The sequence below is a fragment of the Rhopalosiphum padi genome, chromosome 1 (assembly GCF_020882245.1).
Source record: "Rhopalosiphum padi isolate XX-2018 chromosome 1, ASM2088224v1, whole genome shotgun sequence".
Taxonomy (NCBI): domain Eukaryota; kingdom Metazoa; phylum Arthropoda; class Insecta; order Hemiptera; family Aphididae; genus Rhopalosiphum; species Rhopalosiphum padi.
In genome coordinates this window covers 21,384,396-21,403,629 of record NC_083597.1, presented here as the reverse complement: position 1 = coordinate 21,403,629, position 19,234 = coordinate 21,384,396, and the positions used below count along the sequence as shown (strand labels likewise).

The 19,234-nt window shown below is 29.8% G+C and overlaps 1 protein-coding gene across 2 annotated transcripts in view; it reads left to right on the top strand.

The window, feature by feature from the left end:
• Positions 1-17,829: 17,829 nt before the first annotated feature.
• The window catches only part of LOC132919084 (3-phosphoinositide-dependent protein kinase 1), a 168,071-nt gene continuing 166,666 nt past the window's right edge, over positions 17,830-19,234 (top strand). For both annotated transcript variants that reach the window (XM_060980532.1, XM_060980609.1), the window contains exon 1: positions 17,830-18,261. The gene's annotated coding sequence lies outside the window, so the exon portion shown is untranslated. The remainder of the gene's footprint in view (positions 18,262-19,234) is intronic.

Sequence of the window (19,234 nt, the reverse complement as noted above, 5' to 3'; positions counted from 1 at the left end):
AGTGATAATACAGAATATTTAATGAATATTGTTATCACGGACTAAGATAAACATAGTAAAATGTTATGATTACTGGAATGCTCAACAAGCATTGCAGTGTTGCCCGAGAGAGAATTTTAGGCAGAGATACCACAAATGGTATACTATCTGTGTCTCGCGCACGGCGTTTATAACTCATACATTTATTTCACAGAGGGTGATCTCTGTACCTACAATCATTTAATATTTAATTAGATCCGTAGATATACATTTTGTAACACTTAAATTTTTTTTCATTTATTAAATGTATTTTTAAATTGTGGTGTAAATGTTTGATCGCAGTGAAATAATATAAAAAATATTGTTTCAACAATGCATTTTGTTCCAAGAAAAATTGGGTAAGTATTAAATAATACCTATACGTAAATGAACGGTTTTTTTCTGGAAACAAGGCATTGAATTAAATATAATTTGAAATATAACTGTAGTGAATAAATAAGTTTTGAAACAATCAATAGGTTTATCTACTTGCACTATTTACATAAACCTACGCAAAACAATACACATTTTAACATTATTTTAAAAAAATTTTTACTTTGTTCAATGTAATTTTACAAATTGTATTATTTAAATATTTAACTATTAATACTTATTAATTATCGAGTTATTATTAAAATTAAATTAACTACTATTTTTTTACTAAACGAGATCGCATGTACATAAATTTAAAGAACAAAATATAGTATATTTTATAGTGTGCAAAACTATTGAATTTGTATTAGACAAAACACTACTTAATGCTTATAAAGTTATAAATAGGTATTTTTAGTCTATAGACTATAGAATATTGTTTACTCTGCAGTGATTATAATTTTCGTAGTATAATGATAATTTGTAATTGTTAAAATTTACAATAGATACCAAATGACTAATTAATATTTTATTACACGGCTTTCTATAAATGTCGAGGTTCTAGACTTATGGTAATTAAATCATTCAATTTCGATATTAAATTCTTGATCACACGATGTTGAACGATAGGCAGTTAAATTAATTCGTCATAATTTTTTTAGAGAAAAATGATATTAGTGATATTATTCAAAGTTCCTTGAAATAAATGAAAATTTGATTTCCGAACTAGGAATAAAGCCAAATGGTGCCTTTCCTTATCGCGTAATGGTTTATAAAAACAAATTATGAACGTGAATAATTTTGGTAGAGTAGTACCTACCTACTGTACGGTATAGGGGCGGATCCAGAGACTGTTGGGGAGTCTTAGTTTAAATTTTTCGTATTATTCTTGGTATTTCTGTAAACTAATAAACCATATACAAATATGTGCTACGCAATTAATCTTTTAAAAATAATAAAATAATATCATAGGATATTTTATGTTAACTTATTATTAAAGTTTATGTATAGGTTCTTCATAATATATACATAATATAGATAACACAGATACATACCGTCGTGCCTCTATCTACATATTTGTACGTGTGTATGATAATATAATATGTTTTTTTGTTTATAATTTTTTTTTTTAACAATATACAATTTTTTAGAAATACGAGCCTGGGGAGAGGGAATGCGGCTTTTTGGGCCTCCTCTGAAGCCACTCTTGCTAGGTACAGTGGTCAGTGACCGTCTACATGTTTATTTATACTGACATCTTGTGAGCTATATGACGATTTGTACAGGCCCCGCAAAACAGCGCCACAGCGACATAATATTATAATAGAATATGGTTTAATCCTTAGAGTAATAAAACAAATCACAAACACTAACAGACTGATATTTAAATGCCCATCGCAGATTCACGATCTAAATCAAAATGAAATACAACGACAATGCCGTTATCACCCGGCTTTGATGTTCGAGAATATATAATATCTAGAATAAATTACTTTGAGCCAACATCGATCTAGCCCACTCGGATATTCGGCAATTGCCAGGGGCCCTGGAATATTTATACATAGAAGGCTCATAGCCAAGTATAAAAATGTATATTTAAACCACTTATGACTCAGGTTCCAATCAAATCAATTTGTAAACATTGAGCATTGTGATGATTGAAATCTGGTTTATTCAACAAATTATAGGTACATGGTACATACCAATCAAATAGGTACCTACGTTTTTGTACTCCGATCTACACAGGCAGTGATATAGCATGGAACTTGGTTACCCTAGGGCCTATAGGAGATATGCCCCCTTAAACACAGACTTTTAAACATTCAATTATTAAATAGTGATACTATGAATTTTTTTCGTATTTTAAATAAAATTATTTCTGATTCAATATAATTCAATTAAAATAAAAAATGTTCAGTGTTTTTTAAATGTAATAATAAAGGTTCTGTATCTGTCCAACTTAGACATACCTATTGGCGGGACCTTTGTGGCAGCACTGACCTAATATACGCCACTAAAAACAAGTTAAAAATAAAGATAAAATTATTTATATGTTAGGATTTTCCAGCAAAATGAATTAAAAAATAATATCTATTTTAATAAAAATGCCTATAAAAAATTTGATTTTTTAAAATTTAATACAATTTAATACTATAAGTTGTACTTATCATAATAAAAAAATCAAAAATCGTTTGTCACAATTTTTGTTTATAAGAATTTAAAGTTCAAATGTTTACAAAATATGTTAAAATCACGAAATTTGCAAGGAATTTTGAAGTTGAAAATTCATAACATTTTTTTTGATTAATACCTAAGGTTAAAAAACCCAACACAAGGTTCTCCATAATTTTTTCTTCAAATAACTGCAAAAAAAATTTTAGTGTCGATATAGAAAAAATTGTATGAGCGTGTGAAATTTAATTTCTTATAAAATCGCGAAGAATAACGATAATATATTACTATTTAAATATAGATAATAATATAATATATTCTATAGAATCGTTTTTCGTTACAATGCTACCTCAATACCTGCAGTTTAATACCTCCATTAAAGCGATATCTACTCACCATCTCTACTATTATACAGCAGAACGATACTATCACTTGCCCACCCTTTTTTCTATTCTATGTGTATAATATTGTAAAAAAGTATGTAAACATTGATGATTATAATAACAAAAAGTTTTAAAATAACAAATAACTACCTAATAAAAATATTTTTTTATTAAAAAATTGAAAAATTTTGATCATAATAGTGTATTAGGCAGTTAGGTATATATATTTTTTAAGTTTGTATAGGACGTTAGGACCCTACCATTAGCCAGAACTAAACTGCTTAGAGCTTATTCAAAAAATTAAAAGAAAAAAAAAAGATTACAAATAATAATTTAAATATAGAATTCTATAATATTTGAATAAAAACATGGATACAATATTAATTTAGTTAATTTTGCAGGCTAATATTAATATATTACCAAATAAAATAATAAAATTCCTATAAGACTTAACAAAAAAACCTATTTTATAAATATTTTCAAAATAAGTAAAAATAAATATGTACCTAAAAGAAAAACTAATGTAATTGATCTAATAATTATTTCAGACAAACGTTCATTATTGACTATAACCTATTTATTATATTCGCACCCTAAGAAATAGGTTATATACTAGATTATTTATAAATATGTTATTCTTAAACAAACAAAACAATTTAAGTGATATTAACCTATGTGTATTAGTTATTGAAACAACATTAATTCCTTACATAAATATAAAAAGAATATTATTTTCATTCGGCTTTTTTTTTGTGGCAGGATTTTATGAAGTTCTTCTGGAAAACGATCTATTTTTTAATTCTTCCTATAGTTAAAAAATAGCAACAATAAAAATACACATCACTGTGAAATCAATACATTTATAACTCCAATAAGAATCTAAAATATAGTAAATATAAAGTATTGTGAAAATACTATATAGTTTACTAAATTTCGCGAAAATTACTAACTATATAGTAACTACAAATATTTTGTAATAAATACAAAATGTATGAAATCAATAATTTTTATATACCTAGTTAAGATTTTAAAATTTATTTAAAAATTTTTTAAAGTAGTTCATTTAAGAAATACAAAATCTAAAAATTACACTCACGATTACTTCTATAGACATTTGAAGAAATTCAAATTCAGAAAAGGTGGGCAAGTGATGGATATCGCTCTGCTGTATATTAGAGATGGAGAGTAGGTCATCACTATAATGGGAATGCAATGACAGGTATCATTGTAAACGAAAAACGATAATCAACGGAGATGATTTGTCAGTCTAGGATAATTATTAGGATATATTTTATTATTACCTATATTTAAATTGTAATAATTTTATTATATCGTTATTTTACTCGATTTCGTAAAAATATAAATTTCATACGTTCATCAAATTGTTTCTATATTGACGCAGGAATTTTTTTTTTACAGTTACTTGAAGTAAGACTTATGGATTACCTTTTATTGGGTTTTTTATCCTTAGATATAAATCACAAAAATTTTATGAATTTTCAACTTCAAAATTCCTTGCAAATTTTCGCGATTTTGTAAATATTTAAACTCTAAATGCTTATAAACAAATATTGTGACTAACGATTTTTGATTTTTTTTTACTACGATAAGTATAACTTATAATAAATCTTTTATTAAATTTTAAAGATTTTTTTGGATAGGTAGCCAAATTTTTTCATAGTAATTTCAAAAAAAAAACTTAGAAAAATCGAAAATTTCAATTGTCTATAAATAGCTTTTTAAAAGTCAAAATAATTTGAAAATTTAATGGTAAATAGATAACGCTGATATCATCATTTGGTGAAAATTGCAAGTATTTACAATAATTCGTTTTTGAGTTACAGCAAAATAAAAAAATCGATTTTGTCGAAATCTGATTATGCGTAAAAATTCCCGTTTTTTCGTTACTTTTTAGTTTTTCCTAACGCATTTGAAAACTACTGGACATTTTTTCCTTTTCAAAGAGGGGCCGAAGTCAAAAATCAAAGCATTATTTATTTATTTCTACTCCAAAACGTGATGACAGATACAAAAATTAAAATTAAAACATACATCATTACAATCATTACATAAAATCAATACATTCCTCACTTCGTTCAGAAACTAAAATATTATATATTTAACAATATTAATTTAACGTTTTTAATTATTTTGTTATAAATAAAAAAAATTAATCACGGGGACATAAAACTTTTACGAGTAAGTGGTACCCAATTGCCTACCTTTTTAAAAATGACTAATATTATATAACGTAAAAAAATATTATTTACAATAAGAAAAATCTAGGGTTACGATTACGAAAAAAGAATGGTGGTCTGGCTGTATAACAGACAAACTTTATTAGATAAAACTCACGGTTGAATGTCCTTTTCAAATTATAATTGGTATAATTGGTTAGAATTCTACAATGATAATTAATTGGTTTTTCATCAACGTCGCAAACGGTTCGACGACATCCTGCGGTGTTGGTGATTACAATTGGTTGTATGGCACTGGTCGGACAACAGTGATCCTGGACTTGGACTTTGCCGTGACATTTCTTGCTGGTAATATTGATTATAATATTTGATTGGCAAATTAGCCAGGCAGCGCTGCGACAGTTACTAGACTTGGATGGTCAGAATTTCTATACTCTATTCCAAATAAGAACAGGCTTCGGCGACCAATTTGTGATTACATGGGCGTGGCTGTATAACACAGCAGGCATGCAAGTAGGTGGGAGATAGGTTAGGACAAACGGATGTTTTCTGAGCGCCGCCCGACGTAAACTGGTCGCAGCCGAAGTCTGTTCTTATTTGGAATAGAGTATACAGTGCGGCATTACTGGGTGGACGACGGTGTAGCATGCAAAGAAAATTACGACTTAGCCAATGAGACTGTACGCCGCAGTTTCCGCTGTGAAGGTTTGAGGTTTGAGTAGAGATTAGGCTCATTCTTGCTCTGGGCTGTAGATACTGACAGTTTATATGGTCTATAAACATACCGCAGGCGAAATTTGGACGTGAATGCCGTAGTTAGTTCAGCAATATGGAAATAACTAATAAGCTTGGTAAACTGAGATTTCCCTTTATGACTGTTACATCCCCTAGTTTTCGTCTGAGCGGGTAGAAAATATTAAAGAATAGACAAGTGTACGACTTGTAATAATTACAATTAGCTATATTGCTGCAGTTGATTCTCAATGTTTCCATACTGTTGTGACTGTTTTTGAATTCACCATCGTCGTTGTGCTGCTAGTTGATAGCACTACCAAATACCTATTATAAATAATAATGTAATAATTTTTTTTTATTATTTTATTCTATGGTAGCATTCAGTGCATATCGGCCGACATCAGCTGTGATAGAACTTGATAACTACAGTACTCTTTTTTTGTAAAATTGTGTAATGGCAAAATGCAAAAACCTTTTATTTTTATTTTTGTCTAACTCGGTGACTGAAACTCTCGGGATAACGCTTAATACTGAGATTGCGTTGCAATCATTTCGTATTTTCGCATAAACCACCATAAACCATGTATATTTGCACAAGGTTGGGCTTATAAACCACTTATTTTTTTTATTTTAAATAGTTATTTATTATTATTCATCAACCAGAAATTTGAGATTATTATTTTTGATATAATTATAAAAAGAAAAAAATGCAACCTTTCTCAACTTATTAAAAATAAATATTGAATTTAAAACGTCTAGTGGCGTCTACTCCAGAAAATAAGGTTATTATTTATTACTCGAGCGACAAAGATTTCACACTACTGTTTTGAGCACTTCTCGTACGATATACTAATGTGCTATATTACATACAGTATCTTGATTTTATTATGTATACTCTCTACTATACGTGATAATTTTTAATTGTTTTAATATTTATTATTTGAATACTTTAAATTGTTTTTAAAGAATGAAAGTCGCGATGTCGGGGCCTAACGAATGTGCGGTTGGTGACTCACTGACTCCGCCTACCACGAGGCAATGTTACACGAGATAGTGTTCAAAGAAAAACAGATGTTGACGGGATATTTAAAAACAAATATCTTTGTTAACCGTTTTATAGACTCTTTTTATCACAACCCTATCTGGCTATCTATATTCAATATAGATTATTCATTTCTATTCATTATCAATTATATTTTATTTTACTCATATACATTTGAAATGTGCGTGCTTTTGGTGTGTAAACGTTACCTAAAATATCAGGTTTCAATTATTAGTCGGCGGCGGTGGAAGGCGGAGTCACCAACCGCGCATTCATTAATTGGTCCCGCCTATAGTAGTTGAATTATTGTTAAAATCTGTTGAATCTGGTAAGTGATAGTGAGTAGGCAACTCATCTCAGGCAGATAACGCGATCTATTGCGTTGCAGCCGTGGTTAGTCACAGGGTCGCATGTTATTAATTCCAAGTTAAGAAAGGCCTACTGACGTTATTTCGTTCCAACTTCCAAATACTATATAATTTAAAAACTTTAATTTTTTTACACTATATATGTATACATTTATCGAATACGTTTAATCAATTAATTGTATGATTCAGTTAAGTATATAAATATATGTATATAATTTTTAATTCAATCAAATCGTGCCCAATACAGCGTCTGAAGTCACAAAGATCTACGAAATTCTTTTCAAAACAATTGTTAATTTACCATTCTTTGGTAAGTTGCCGGCCACTAGGATCTTTCCAACACACACGAATATTAACATATGTTTTTTTGAAGTTAGGTTAGATAAAAAGAATATCTTCTTCCTTTCCGAACTCCCGTTTTTATTGGAATAGTCTGAAAATATACAGAAAATATACATTATATTAAATAGATAACAGATTGTTAAGCGAATTCTTAAAAAACAATGCGTTATAGAAAGGAGCTCTGGAATACTCACATCAAGGTGGGATAGATTGACAATTCATTCTCCACTCACGCCCCACATTTAGTGGCCTATGGGAGTCTAGACTTTGGGAGTCAAATCAACTATGTATATAGACCATCTACGCTGATATAACGGAGACATCATACTCACTTTTGAGGAGTCGTATACTGTTTTAGCGACTGTTTTTTAAGACTGCCTAAACTCACTTCAACCACGGCCCAAATGGTCATACCCGACTTACACTATGGCCAATTTAAAATAAGGGATTTATTAATACTATAGAGAAGGACCACCAATCACTTCTGGAATAGAATTATGGAGTATCCTACAACTGCATCGGGTATAGTAATTGGACTAGTTCGGATAGTGCGTTATTAGTGGTAATGTACACTATCAAAACCATGGAAAGTATAGTAAAACGACTATAATTGCGAAATAAGTATTTAGCGATATGCATCGGTTGCAAAAGGTACGATAACATGTGTCATGTATAACATGCTCAATTAATATTTTATTAGTGACTATACACGCATACGCTGAATATGATGCATCAATGTAATGTATACATTACAGCATTTGAATTCAATGATAAATGATAAATGATACGAAAAACAATTTCAACAATTATAACAAAATAATAAAAATCGTTATTTGTAATTTAAATATTTAATTTTGTCTTGAATTTGAAATGTGACCATATATTTTCAACATTTTTTATTCTTCAAATGATCTAAAAAACTATATACGGATTGTATACAATGGATTACACTTAAAAGTTTTTTACCCACAAACTAAAATTTAATTGTAAATAAATTGAAAAAAAAAATTGAAATATCTATAAATATAGTACTAATAGAGCCGAAATATTTTTAAATTATATTATACATAGTAAATGTTTCAATACATAATTTATGAAAACATCAAGTCTCTACAGATTTATTTTTGCATTACAATGAAAAAATAACCATTACGATTTGTCCAAAACTATGGTTTTACGTAAAAAATCCCGTTTTTCGATTATTGTGTAAAGTATACAGGGAATTTTCAATTTTTACATCATTCCAAAAATACTATCTATACTCTGTTTAACGAGAGAACGCGTCACAGACCGACCAAAATCAGTTTTTCTGCGCATATCCCACTGATACTTAGCCATAAGCATGGTAACGAGGGGGGGTTGCGCAGAATCAACGCATTCTCTCACTGGACAGACTATATATAGATCCGATTTCTATCAGAAATCATCCTTAAGAGGATGTCAGCGCATTGTTTGTTTTCTCTCTCTAGCCCACGCGCAAAATAGACAAAACGCATTTACGCAGTCTGATGAGTAGAATTCGCTCAATTTTGGTTCTAGAGTAAATACACTTATCATAAAATTAAATTTTGATTATATTTGTGAGTAAAAGATGATGAGTATTTATAAAAAAATTTAAATTTTGAAAATGTAAAGTTTATTTAAAAATGTTGTAATTTACAGATATTTCTAAACGATATAATTAACGTTGTATTGGGAATAATGGAAAAAACTCATCGTCTTGTACTCAGAAATATCATCAAAATTTAATTTTATAATAGCTATATTTACTCTAGAACCAAAATTGAGCGAGTTCTACTCAGACTGCGTAAATGCGTTTTGTCTATATTGCGCGTGAGCTAGAGAGAGAAAACAAACAGTGTGTGACATCCTCTTAAAGTTGAAAATATATACTATTATTATATTATATATAAATCTATACATTCTTTTTTAATAATTTATATCATAAAATAAAACAATTTAACATATTATAGCCATATTACATAAGACATAACATAAAATTACCCACTGTTAAATAAATGTTTTAAAAGTAATTTTTAATAGTGATGTTAGTTATCCGTTATTTTTCATTATTCCAATTTCCAAGCCTTTATTTAACAATTTAATATAATAAAATAATACTTTGCGATCAAAAATATCACGTTAGGAAAATATTTACGAAAAACATTTAATCTTTAAGAACATATAACAAAACATAAGACATTTATAAAATGTGAGTTTATTTTTTTTAAATAAAAATATAATTTATATTTTCTTTATAATAGTCAATTAAATAAATAATTATCATTTAAATAGAAAAAAAACATAAAACGTACAAGTATATTATATACATTGTACCTATACAATCGTTTAATATTATCATACGCTAGATACGCACTTATACAACAATAAATGATTCGTTTATTATCATTAAATACAATATTGGTAATCTAGTCTATTCAGCATTTAAGTATAATACACAATTATAAAAAATTATAGCAAAAATAACTTTTACCAACTTTAAACTTTTTAGGTACACGCCTCTATCTATGTATAGGTACGTAACATTCTAAGTCCACGGATCACGACACGACGAATGTCATAATATTATTTAGTAATATATACTATTTCAGTCGACACAGAAATATTATTAGTCCCACCTCTGCATGGGTGGTGGGACATAATTAAAAAAGTAAATACAAATTATAATTTCTGCAAATATCTGCAAACACTTGTGCCGCATCAAAACTATTCAAAACATCGTACTATCTATGATATCTGTGATTCTTTGGTTTTTCTCTTAATATACTTTTATCAACTTACATTGATCTATTATTTCAACATAAGTGTGAAGGCAATAAATATAATATATAAACCAATAACGTCCACAACTCAATCAATGATTTAATATATTATAATATGTCAAAACAAAATTGTGTAGCTATCATGTACTATGAAATATGAATTATATGTTATATAAACCTACAGGTACCTAACAATGTGTATATTATAATCTACATTTTGGACACGCCGAGTAACTGTGCGTGTAAGATATTCTATTGCGTCGCAGTAGTGTTATTATTCTTCGATTAAATTAAGACGTAGTTCGAAAAAAATCGTAACTGGTATTGTTACTTTATAAAAATAGTAGGTAGATAGTAGATATTGGGCGAACGTTGATCTCTAACAACGGTTCTCGATTGATACAATATATTATATTATGTCAAGTTTCCAGGTCACAGTACCTACCAATATCTTAATATTATTGTATTTGCCAAGGCTAACCTATATAATAATAAACATTATGTATATACCTATTAACTATTGCTCATTATGAATGTCTTCGAGCTGTGTAAATTGATAAAATCAAGATCAAACTTTTGGCCCATGGATAAAATACCTCTTGTTTATAGTTTTCACACTATACCAATACATAATGAAACATTAATTTTTTTCACCATTCCAAATTCTTCATCTGATAGTTATTTCCTTCATAATTGATAATATAATAATAATAAAAAATAAAAATATCATCACACACACACACACACACACACACGTACAGCCTTCCCGTCTCCTATGCGTAGAAAAACCCATTGATTGATACATGACGCACACTAGTCAATGAACCCTCGAAAACTCATTGTTATCAAATGACGCGTTTATATACATACATTTATTATTATCGTCAGTACTTTAAATTATAGTATAATTATAATAATATTATATTATTATGAATGTCACAGACACTGATATTCGGATTAATGCGTTGTACGTCAATCGTAATAGATTTATAATTTAATTTTTTTTTCACTCTTGTTTTTAATTTCAATACATTAATATCAATCAAATACGATTCATAAAATAAGACACTTGGTAATAATGTACAATTTATATTGTTATTATTAACTCAGCGGAGTCGAATGGGTGTCAATGTCATGATGCGCATAATTATAATTGTTTTATTAGATACCTATGAAAAATTGTTATTATTCTATAAAACTAAAGGTTCCCTAAGCTTTGTAGATTAGAACTTAGAAGTGTTTTAAGAATGCGTAACAATTTTTTTGTCTAAACATTCTTATGTTTATATAGGTAAGCACAAATTACGTTCTATAGGATTAAGCAGAACTTGAAAACATATTATGTGAATAGATTGAAGCCACAGATCAATTTTTTTCTAAGATTTAACAGTTAAATTAATAAAAGCAATTTAATGCAATTAAAGGAGTATTCCTGTATCGATACTAACTATTATTTGGTCATATACCACCCTTATTTTACATTTTGAGAGAAATCATAATAATGTACTCGTATATGTAACAATAATGATGTCACTGCCTTTAAAAGCAATAAAAATGGCTTATTTTTCACTATTAAGGTTTATTCCTGGTACTAAATGACCTAGACCTAGACTTTGGCAGAGGGAAGGTAAAAAAAAAAACTAAGAAAAACGGTAATTTTTACAAAAATCTTATTTTTGACCAAACCTTGTTTTTTTTTTGTAACTTAAAAATTAATAGCTGTTAAGACTTAAAACATTCACTAAATACTCACATTAGTTTTTACTAGTATGTGAAATAATTTTCAAAATTTCAAAACATTTAGACCACAAAAAGTATATATTTGCGTATTTAAAATCTAATAAAAGTATAATTTGATCCACTTCTTAAATTGGTATTAACTTGAAAAATGAATAAATTCTAGACAGGATTTGTGACATATATACATAAAAACATTTAAAAAAAAAAAATTAAAATAGATGCCATTATTAACCCCCCTCTTAATCATCCCTAGCTATGCCAATGAATGAGACCGCATAGAGAAAGGATTCAGGAATTTTAAAAAATAACATAATATGAGAACAGATGATGACATTCCGACAGGTGGTTAATAGAATAGTGAAAGTGATGGTGTATGTATTTACTTATACAGATTGGTCTAAACTCATTACTTAGCACCAGTCATGAGTCAGATAATAAGTCTATAGATGTATTTTGTAACTTATATACTTATATAGTTATATTATAACTTTGTATGCACGATTTTAAGACGAATATATTATAATTCGATATATGCAGCCATTATAGATAATGGATATCAAATGAAATTTAAACTTATACCTGGGCGTATATTTTTTTTATATAGATGTATCATTTTAGAAAACGGTATCTATTACTATTCTCAAATAGAGTGCATCAATTAGATGTATTACTGCTGTACACTAAAGTTTCAAATAGATTCATAAATTTCATGCAATACATAGAACATAATATATATTGATAATAAAAATTTTGGATTTCAAAAATAAGTTAACCACCTGTTTTTTATGATGTGTATACTATATAAGCCGCATAAAAATACAATTGCATCACATTTACATAGGCAGTTAACACAGACAACGAATGATTCTACATCACTTGTCTAGGCTAAATAATAATATCTCTATGATCGATTGTTATACACATATATTTTTATTATAGCCAATAGGTACCTAACACATTATTCGTATATATTTTATTATGTATATTGTATAATACCTGTTCCGAGATTATCTACAGGATAAAAATGTCGACTAATTATATATTATAATTTATAATAATATGTATACTTTGAACGAATAGGGTTTTTGTCGTCTATTTAGATACTGCAGGCAGGTCTGCAGTGTTGTAATGTAACAGTCAGCGGTGGAGGCTTATCTCGATAAAGTCACTTAATATACACTTGCAAGTTTCAGTTATTCCCGAGGGTCGCTGCACAACAGTGATGAAATAATAATTATTAATAATATTAATATATAAATAATATTTTTAAAAAAACGTTCAAAAGTACATCATATAAATTGTGTATTAGTATGGTGTCTTGAAACTGGTTATTTTTTCAAACATAAACCTAAAACCTAATGGATGGTAATACTTAAACGTATATACATATATGTTATTTAATATTTATCTAAAACATCCGAAGCTGCGAGGCCATTAGTACCTACATAGATATAATATTTACGTAGATGTTTTTCGTATATTATTTACAATTAAGTTATATAGTTTTTGATTAAATTTACGTATATTATTATTTATTTTATACCTATTATGATAATTATTATAACGGTATATTTATTTATTATCATATATTGTGTATACTGTATACAAAACAGAACATGTGGAATCAATATTAGAACGCGTGAATGGTCTAGATAGTAATAATCATAATCAATTACTATATTGTATAATATTGTACACAATAGTAATACAATAAATTACAATATACATATAACTATGGTGGCACTGTGGCAATCCAATCTTGCACAGAAAATAGGTTTTCAATAAGAAATTGCAGCAGCTGTTCTGCAATGAAATTAAATTAGAGGGTTGTAGCGTTGCTATAGTGGCACTTGTATATTATTATGTACAATTTAGTTTATTAGATAATATATTTCAATTAGAAGTATTATTTTATAGGTTTATCTTTATTATAAGTATAACATTGATAACGATTGAATAAAAGCTATAATCGAAAACTAGTATTTAGGAGTGCCTATACTTTTCTATATTACCACAATATCATTTATGGTAATATTTATTGTAATTTATTATAGATTTATAAATATAAGTATAATATAAAATTATTATTTAACCTTTATTATGAATTATGATCAAAGCTTATTTACTATAACCAATAAAATTAATTTTACCACTTAAAGACAGCTTGTATATTAAACATTGAAGAATTGAATAGATTTATATTTAATTAGGTACTTTTATAACGCATATATACTTTCTATAAATGTTATTGATTGGTATTGTGGCTATTGCGCATTTAAATTTATCAAGTATAATATTTAATTTTAAAAAATGTGTTATTCCTATTTAATTATAATATACCACTCTGCAGGTATCATACATTTATACCACGTATAGGGTTTATTTTGATTGTAAAAAATTGACATTTAAAATACTTTTAAGGGAGAGCGGTTGACAATTCTTAATGCGTCTCTACCAAAAACTACAAAATATGTTATTATATATTTTTTTAATGTCGATGAAAGGTATTTAAAATTTTAAACCGATACTCATATAGCTGCTTCGTTGAGAGCCACAACTACAGCAAGCCATTTAAAAAAAAAAGACCGCCCAAATAACCATAATATTATTTTCCCATAAAGTATAACCGACAAGATGCATAATGACGGTACTTAGTACTACATGTACTAAGAGGCAACGTCTATCCACTTAGAATACAGACAAATTATTTTCTTTTTTTTCCGTCGTGTGATCTAAGTTAAAAAAAAATGTATATATTTATAAGTTATAACAGAGGCACGACAGTGTATATTGTCTCGAGGCAGGAGTTTTCCATTTAAAGTTTAAACCGTCTATACATCGTCTGACAAAACAACAGAAAAACTGTGCAGATGATCTTTTTGTAAAAATCATCTAAATTGTGCGATTAGAAATGAAATTATTAAATAAAACATGTAAACTATTGGATGGAATATGGAAAATTATATTGAAGTCTGGAATCCGGCGGCCGCTTCTCACGTTGTCGCGCGGACCGTCCCCCACTCAATTTCGTTCAAACGCAGCGCGAGAGGCTTTGGTGTAGGTATTGGGTGGGTATAAATGACAGCTGTTGAACTGCCGACTACCACGGTCGCGTTCCCGCGTATCATTTGTCGTTGCCGTGATACAACCCACGTGGCACTTGGTATTATCCAATTAGTTCAGATTTAGTTCAATTTTGCGCAATACGTCACTTACTCGTCCGTATTATCATATCATCGTTTAATTATTACTACTATACGCTACGCTACATCACATGCCTACTGAAGGATCTGACCGTCAAAATGTTCAATCATACCTTGTTGTTTACATCATGTATGTCGTTGCGTTTCTGTTCCTCAAATTTTGTATTTCTTCTGCTTGCAAGATCGTCTACTTGTCTTCGTGTGCGTGTAGTAGGTATACGTACAAAAAAAAAGAAAATTGATACTTCACGAATTTAATTGCAGTAGCTGTAACGTAATAGCAGAAAACCACTCTCAAGTATTAAATGTGTCCAATGCTAGTCAATATTTTAGTATTCAATTATAATAAATTATGGAATGATTTAGATGAAAAAATTCATAATCTGACACTAAAATCTGACAAACATCAACAAATTGATGGGACAACTTATAGTTTACGACTTTTATGTTCTGCTATTTACCATTATGGTCATTACACAAGCTTAGTACAAAAAAATCAAATCTATATGGTTTAAATATAATGTACCTTGTTACTCATATTGAAAGATAGCGTTAAAGTGGTAAAAAAAATTGTATTATAATATTTGAGACAAAATTAATAAAATAAAACATAAACACATAATAAAGAAAAAAAATGGTACATCACAACAAAAACACTTAGTACTATAAATATGTGTTACCATGTGATAAGTGCTAAGTAAATTAAATTAAAAAAACTATGTTGTGATGATGCGTTATTTCCGTCTTAATAAACGCATATGGCATACAACAAATTATGCGTTCTAAAGAATCCATAAACTTCTTTATGCTTAATATTATAATAATATAATGCATTTATCGATTATCAAATTTAAATGTAGGGATATTAGCTAATGAACCTCGTAGGTTTTTTTATTATGTATTATAATTTTAAAGCGAGTTAAGAACATTTTAAAATTAAAATATTTAAAAAAAACTTATGAGATTTACTAGATAATATTTTTACATTTAAATTTGATTATAAATGAATTCATTATAATATTAATCAATAAACATAACGGATTTTAATGGATTTTTCAACACGTACAATTTGCTATGTAATGCGTTTACAAGAAGGAAAAACAAATTTGATTCAATAATTTATTTACTTGGCAAAAATCAGTGGCGTAGTTAGGATTTTTTTTTTTGGGGAGGGGGGCTGATCGATTTTTGTAAAATACAATTTGAGATTTTTTTTAGCGATTTTCATATATAATTAAAAATTAAAATAATTTTTAATATTTTAGGGGAGGCTGCAGCCCCCTCAGTCCTCCCATTAGCAAAAATGTATTCTAGTAAGCATAAATGTCCATTCTAATATTTTAAATTTATAATGTAGTTAATACTAAATACTTTATATAATATATATAAATACCTAATACTTTTCAATTATTTTGTTAATCTTATTCGTCATATCTTGTATGTGTATAAAGTAAATAATTCTTCACAAAGTTAATAATTTGTTGAAATAAAATAAGTAAGTTATATTTCAATCTAATTTACCAAGTATATTTATTCATGATATCACATCTTTATAAGTGCTTAGATCTTATGTATATTTTTTTTGTATTTGATCGTTTTTACATGAAGTTCAACAAAGTAGCAATGGAAATCAGGAAATGTGATGTGTACTTTTTTTGGAGTTTTTCTACTTTACTATGATACATATACAACCGTACATAATATTTTAATAATTTATAAATAATCAAGGTAGGTGTAAACGTAGGTCGATGACAATTTTAAGCTAGGTACCGATAGAAGTGGCTATCACGTCGTAAACTTCCGTTGGTTACTCCACATCACTCAAATAAAAAATATTTGTAAACATCTAACGTTGCACCGCCGTTCTGCTGCCATTATAATATTCGTATATTATTCTGCATTGAGTCCGGTGCACGAACGTTCTCTGGTGGGCATGCACCGTCAAACACTCAAACAAATTCTTATTGCACTTGTTTTTCACTACCAAATAGCCAAGACGATAAATTAGGTCCGAATTTCCTTAAAAACTTTTCACGGTATCTTGTTATTATTAATCAATCTCTTATCGTGTGTGTATACTATTACCGTAATTGAATGAGGTATAGTTTCTAATCGGAATCAGGAAAATTGCGCACTTAATATTGATTTCGCCCAAAAACCTGTACATTTTCTGCGATTTTATGTGGTGTCATCCAGTGAAACACGGTGAGGTTTCTGGCGTCTGCAAAACCGCGAAATTCGCGAAATATTTCCGAATGAGTACATCGATTGAACGAAAATAATTGTTGTAGAAGTGTAAAGTAAGATTTTTGCCGTTTCTGGGACACGGCGCGATCTGCCGGTGCACGAAAAACGAGGTCCAGCCATATGTTCGTCTTGCGTAGCTGCGATATTGTGCACGTGAGTTTCGGGCTCGAGAACGATTTTTCGTTATCACGGATCGTCGTAACAGCAGTAGCTCATGTGCCCGTGTTAATCCATTCACCCATATGATTGATAACGTAATTCTCTCGCCGAAAGTCCTTCGCGTTCAGCTATACACGATTGCGTGCAAAACCGAACGATAATAATTGCGAACGGAACCACAACAGCAGAGCGGGGAAAAAAACCGGCATTTTCACTTTCCAATAATTTGTTTAGTATTTTGTTTCGATTTTTTACATTTTTCGTTTCGCAACGCCACGCACCGCGATCTCGGTGGCCGGACCGTTTCGCCGGCACGCTCGGACACTGGATTTCGGCCCGTAAATAGCCGGGTGACTACACGATGACCGGCGAACTACGCCGCTGCCGCCCGCACCGCCGCCCCCGTGTTCCACCTGCAGCATCTTCGGCTCGACGTCGCACTCCACCAATACCACACTGCTGACCCGATCCGCCGGGACCGTCGCCATCATTGAATCGTGTGAGTACAAAAAAAATTACAATAATAATGTGCAATCGACGAACGCATTATACTTCGCGTTTTATTGTATTGACAGGCATTATTATTGATGTTATCGGAGACGGTGTATTGTGTTCGTCTCGTCTCAGATCCGCCAAATAACCCCTCCCCTCGTTCACCTCCGTAAACACCCCCCCTCACACTGTTTGTATTCTTCTTCACCCTCTCCGCGACCTTGGCCCCGTTAACCGTACCCGGACGTGCCCGATAACGTGTCGAGCAATCGATGACGTCATGACTGCACGGTTTATTGCGCCATCTCGGCGCATTATTCGCAGACGTATACACCGACTGTACGTAGATAATAATAAGGTTGTCAGCTATTGTCGTCACCACTCATCAAAATTACGTAGGAATTTCGTTGCCGGCCCCGAAACGTACCGTTCGTCAGTTACGCTATTTAGTATGCATTGATTATTATTGTCGATAAGTCGTATACTCTCGAGCGGACAATCTGTAAGGTCAATGTGATAAACCGATTGTAACATATTATAGTACATGCCGGACATGGTAAATTATTGTAAAAACGGTCAATCCGTTTTACGATAAACACCAAACCACTTCATAGGGCGTAGGTGGCCAAATCCGAGTCGGACGTGTGGTGGTGGTCGTTGATTATGAAGAAAAAAATTATACCTAACTGCGGTATAAAGGGGTGATAGACGATAGGCGAGGTCAATATTCAACCATTATAAATTATCTACATCTTTCTCTTTCTTGATTACGTAAAATATTAATCATACAAGTGGTCTGTTTAAATGCTCGTATAACAAAAATCCAAACAGCGCTTATAATTTATGTATTTATTATACGCCCGCCCGACGCCCATAATGTGTATACGGCTGTGCGAAAAACAGCTGTCCCGATTAACGTAATTTCGCAGAGGCAAAAGTCCACTTTACAATACCGTTGTCCCACCGGCGGAAAGGTTTTA